Source organism: Erithacus rubecula (assembly GCF_903797595.1).
Source record: "Erithacus rubecula genome assembly, chromosome: 2".
NCBI classification, from domain to species: Eukaryota; Metazoa; Chordata; class Aves; order Passeriformes; family Muscicapidae; genus Erithacus; species Erithacus rubecula.
In genome coordinates this window covers 92,157,620-92,163,153 of record NC_136685.1, presented here as the reverse complement: position 1 = coordinate 92,163,153, position 5,534 = coordinate 92,157,620, and the positions used below count along the sequence as shown (strand labels likewise).

Sequence of the window (5,534 nt, the reverse complement as noted above, 5' to 3'; positions counted from 1 at the left end):
GAGGATGCCTGTCTGCCCCAAGTGCATGTCCCATTCAGGGCTTTTCTTAGGAATCCCGGATGCAACTTGATTTTTCAAATGCTGAGTCACAGAAGCACTCATGGATTCCTGGTGGACTTACAGTCCAGGCAGGACATGTTGAGTAATGAGGTTCTCTTTTTCTCACACTTTCCAAAGTTAAGACATCTGGTTTTAAAGCTCAAACATTTAAGTACTTTTCACTGAAGAGTGCAAGAGACCACCCAGAATATCCACCAGCCCAGTGGTTAGGAAACTCATCTGGCTCTTTTGGTGTGAGTCCTTCTCTCTGTTTCTGGTTTTGAGGAGAAATTAATTCTGAAGCTGGAAGCTGGAAGAATATGATCAAGTCTTACTATGACAAACAGCATCCAAACATTGTAATGAAGAAGGGGCATGGCAAGTTTCGAGGATGGCAAGGAAATCAGAAGTTTCTTTTCTGCAGGGATTGCTCAAGTCTTACCAACAGTAGTTGAAACGTTGAAATTGTTGAAACAGTAGTTGAAACTCTGCTGCAAGAGGCAGTTTGTAAATATCCTTGCAGCAATACCACAGATCAGTAAATTTGCTGCCCAGTGTCAGTGACCTGGCTTCTGAAAACAGCTGATTCTGGAAAGCAAGACACCTCAAGGTGGCCAGATTGGTATGATGAGTGAGTGCAAAGGGGGAAAGTTAATCTCTGCAGTCTGAGACATGGCAGTTGGGCCAATATTCACAGAATCACAGAATTAACTTGGTCAGAAAAGTCCTCTGAGATCATTGTGTCCAACCTGTGACTGAACACCACCTTGTCAATAGGCCATGGCACTGAGTGCCACATCCAGCCTTTCCTTAAGCACCTCCAGGGATGCTGACTCCACTGGGCTCCCCATTCCAATACCCAATCACTCTTTCTGTGAATAACTTCCAATATCCAGCCTAAACCTCCCCTGGTGCAGCTTAAGGCTGTGTCCTCCTGTCCTGTCCCTGGTTACCTGGGAGAAGAGACCAATCCCTCTCTGTGCACAGGAGACTCCCTGATGGAAGAACAAACAGAGGAATTAATTAACCAAATGCTGTGGACCACTACCAGGATTTGTAAGGAGCATTCATGTGTTGTGCTGGAGATGATCTGTGCTGGGTCTTGCACTGTTCTTCCCTTTCTCCAGCTCTCCTTCCTGTAAATCACTCCTGCACATATTCCACACCTAACCAAAATATATGGAAATAATTAAAACTTTGGAGAGGAAGTGTTTCCTGTAATAAATTAGAGTTGAGCATTGTAGAAATTGACAACAAATTTCCTCTGACATGATTAGGGATCCCCAGTGAGGGATTGTGTGGAATCTTGAGAGACATCTGCCACTCCTGCAGGGCTCCTCCAGTGCCCCTGCCCCTCGCAGCACTGCCTGAATCCTCCTGTGGAGCAGCATGAATGCAGCTTGGCAAATCAGAATAAATGTTGTGTGAGGCTGGAAGGACTCACTGAGCACTAGCCAGTGTCAGAGCAAGGTCATTGTTGGCTGTGCCAGTGCAGGTTGATGTGCTGGCCAGTGCTGTTGGACAGGAATATTTCTTTTGCACACTAAGTAAAAAAATGCCATTGAGTTATGCTTTCTATACCTATAGCAGTGACAGACTTAATTTTGTTTTATTTTTTTACTTTTGGAGTCAGAGTGTTGGGAACCTGAAGGAAACTGTACATGAAGACCAATAAGACTATGTGTGGGGAGAGCAGCTAATTTCATCACAGTGCCAGCCTCCAGGTTCAGCTTTATGCACTCATGTTCAGCCTTCTCTAACCAGCAGTGCTGGATTTGGATTTTTAAGCCTTTTTTCCCCTTCTCTCATCAGCACTGAGCTCCTCCAGAACAAAATCCCACTGTTTGTGTTGGATGCATCTCCTTTATGAAGTGAGACAGGCTGTAGCAAAATTTATTAGACATAATAACATAGGGGGGTTATTCCCTTGGTAGATTTGAGTTCATATAACCAAGCAAGAGCTGGAAGGCAGTGGCACTATCTGCAGCTTAACAGCAGCCACCTGAACCCTGGAATCACAAGCCACATGAGGCTGGCAGGGAAATAAAGGCTCATTGCCCATCCCTGTCACAGCTGTGCCAAGCCAAGGTTTGAGGCTAGCAGAGCTGGAAAACACTGGGTTGCTCATCCTTGGCTATTTTGCAGCATCTTGTGTTGGAGCTTGTGACCAAGAACAGTGAGAAGTCTGGTCTTAGTGAAACTTACTGCTGGCACCAAGTAAGATTTTTATTATTTTTTTTGGTGTTACAGGCTTGTTATCATCCTGATGTTTTCAGACGTGCTGGTGCATCCATGCTCTTTTAAACCAGCAGAAAAAGCCCAGTAAAAGGCTTCTCACTTTTGCAGTGGTTATTGCAAACCAAGCTCTGCTGACTTTGGCCCAGTTTCACCTCTGCAGCTGGAGAGGTCCTGGAATGTTGTCCTGGCTGTGGGAGGGCAGTAGGTGGTGCTGGGAGGGGGTTGATTCCTGCAGTTCTTTTTGGTCTGGAGAGCAAAGCTGGGACTGGCATTGTGATGTGGAAACAGTGACTGTGTGTGATTGCTTTGTGATACCAGGCCCTATTACCCACCATTTTCTCTTTGCATTATAGTTCCTAAAGTTTTAAGGTTTGTTGCTATTATATTTAGCTGGATACATGGCTAATGTCTTAGAAAACTTGGGGACCAAATTACACCTGCAGAGTCTTCACCTGGTGAGCCTCTATTTTAGATGTTTAGTGTAAATTTCTGGGGCATATGCAGCCAAATCTGGAGCTTTGTTTTCTTTCAGCAGTGTCAGACTAATAGGTTTGAGTTTGTTATGTGTGAGCTATGGTCATTTACTTCTGCTGAACAGATTTTGCTTCACTTTCCTTGCTCTGTAATGCTTCTGTCTTGTTTAATTAGCAAACCAAAGTCACCTTGGGTGCAGTGTAAGCAACCCAGTCTGTGTAGGATTGGGTTGACAAATCTGCCAGGTTTTCCTGGGATTAGTAATTGCTTGGTTTTAAAGTTTGTTAGAGAGAGATGCTACTAATAATTTTAAAAAGTCCTCTGTACCAACCAGGAGCTTTTGCTGACACCTGTGAGAGCTGGAGGGGCCCTAATGGCAGTGGAGGCTGCTCTGAGGGTCCCAAATTTGTGGTTCCTCCATGATCCAGCCCTTATTTAAACAATAATAAATATTAATTTAAAAAAAACCCAAATATATTTTCTGTAAGGTATCAGTGCAGTGGACTAAGCCTGGTGTTTGGGCCTTGTGGCTTTGTTCTCTGGTATCTGTCTGGGCATGAATGCCAAATGTTATGTTTCCTTGACTGGGACTGTGTCCTGTCACTGGTGGATTTTTCTGGGGTCTGATGAAGGCTGATCTTGCTCTGCCTTTGGTTCAATGAAGTATTCCTTTTTGCTCTTCCCTCCCTCCAATATAGCTTTTTAACTTTTTTTCAAATTTTAATGGAAGCTGCAGTGGCTAGGTATTTCTGGGAACATTTCACTTGTTTATCAACATTTGATGGGCTCAAGACTGACTGCTGGCAACACGAAATGGGTTCATAACTGACTCAGTGATAATATGGAGGAGTTGAAAATATGGGAAGTAAGAAAAACTAAAAATTATATTGAGATACTATTGGGTGGTGGGAGGTGACATCTGAGGGTCATTTGTGCTTTTGCATTGCACAAGTCCCAGCAGAAATATATTGGCCTCTGTAGTGAGGAGCTGGATCTGCTGGTGTTGGCCCCTGTGATGAGTGTGTGACAAGGAAGAAGACTCTGAGATAAATCTCCTTTGAGTTAATTTTTTTAGGGTGTTTTGGAGTTCTTGTCAGGTCCTGGATCCTGTTAGTCCTCACTGAGCAGTGGGCACAGACATCCAATGGATCTGTGTGTGGTTAAACCTAAAAATATGAAATAAACTTAGAACATTTTATAAGGGGGCAACAAACCCAGGGCTGAGATTAGAGAAGATGCCTTCTTGTGGTGAAATCCAGGAACCCAGCCCTGACAAAGGGATCAGAGGTGGAGAGGAGTTCTGAGAACAGTGATAGATGGTAACTGGAGGGAAAGCAATGAGGAGAAGGGAGAAGAGGGGCAGTACCTGGAAGCTGGATTCAGCAGAGTGGACATCTGGCACACAGGGATAAGAAAGCAATTGGCCACTGGGATCAGCTGCCATGGAAATTGTGGACATTTTATCTTGTTCTCAAATCATGAGTACCTGCCTAGCCAGAGGATGAATTTTAGCTTAATCTGTCTCTGGAGATCAAAATCAGTGTATCTGTCAGTGAAGCCTGAGAATTTGTTATAGGCTTGAGGTAAATGCCATGAGCTGGTAGCACAGCTGGGTTATGACAGACAGTTATTCCATGATAACATGTCTCCTGTGTTCTGCTGTTTGCAGAACACAGTAACTGCTGGCTGTAGTTACTCCAGAGTGTTTCATAGGCCATGGGGTGGGATGTCTTCCACAGCAAAAAACTGCTATGTTTTTAACTCTAGCTTTTTTGTTTTTGCAGGATAATACCTTTTGTGCTGATAGCAAATGAAGCTTTAGCTAGTCAATAGAGTTTGCAAGAAATCTGTATTTATGAATTTCAATCTTGTAGCCTTATGATCAAATTTTGAATTAGAACAATGCAGGTTTTTGAGAATGTTTTGCATCTGAAAGTCCTTATGTGTGGAGGAGGAAGAGGTAGACCAGCAAAAGCACAAAGCACTTGGGTCAATTCATCATGTAGTTCTTGTTTCTCTTCCCAAAAGAAAAATGGGAAAATTGAAAACATGTTAACATTTGCAAAGGATTTCTGGTTTTGTCATTTTTGCTTTGAAAGTACGTGTTCACTGCAATTTAAAAGAATTAACTTGTCTCCAGTAAAATTTCCTTTTGGTGTTTTGTAAACCTTTCATTTCATCTGGAGATTAGGATTTCTGTTTTAATAGCTTTATCTGAGAAAAGGATTAAACTATTGTTTGGGAGGAGTGTATCTGGATCTTGAAAATGGAGGAATCAGATTTTTGAACTGCTTTATGTCGAGTTGTCATTTTAATTGATGGCAATTTCTTAAAACAATTTCTTAAGGCTTTATTTTCTTTTCCAAAAATAAAACTATTACTGGGGAAAGGACCTGATAAGAAGGATATTTGTCTTGGCATAGGCTACATTTGTTTCTGAAGTGCTGAAAAGTTACTTTGCAGGGCTTTGTTGCATTTTCACAAAACTGAGATGAAATGCCGTCCAAGTACCGGTATATTGTGCTCTCAGATGGGTTTACTTTAATTATAACATCTTTTTTTCCCTTAGTTTAATCAGAAAAGAGATGATAAAGAACATCCTGGAGTAGATCAAAGTCTGTCCCGCCACATAGTCTGGAAAAAACATAAAGAAGGCAATTAAGGTCTGGCTTTTAAGAGTAGTTTGGCAGGAAAGCTTATTTACATAAAGAATGGGGATTGTGGTGCTGGACTCAAATGGCTTTTGTGCCACCTGTGATGATTCAGTCTCAGTAGTAGAGTAG

General features: G+C 42.4%; 1 long non-coding RNA gene across 1 annotated transcript; it reads left to right on the top strand.

Annotated features, from left to right (window-relative positions):
* Nucleotides 1–2,191: 2,191 nt before the first annotated feature.
* LOC306798050 lies at nucleotides 2,192–5,166 on the top strand. The gene is made up of 2 exons (XR_013773275.1): nucleotides 2,192–2,256; nucleotides 4,536–5,166. It is a non-coding gene; the product is annotated as an uncharacterized lncRNA (long non-coding RNA).
* Nucleotides 5,167–5,534: the final 368 nt, after the last annotated feature.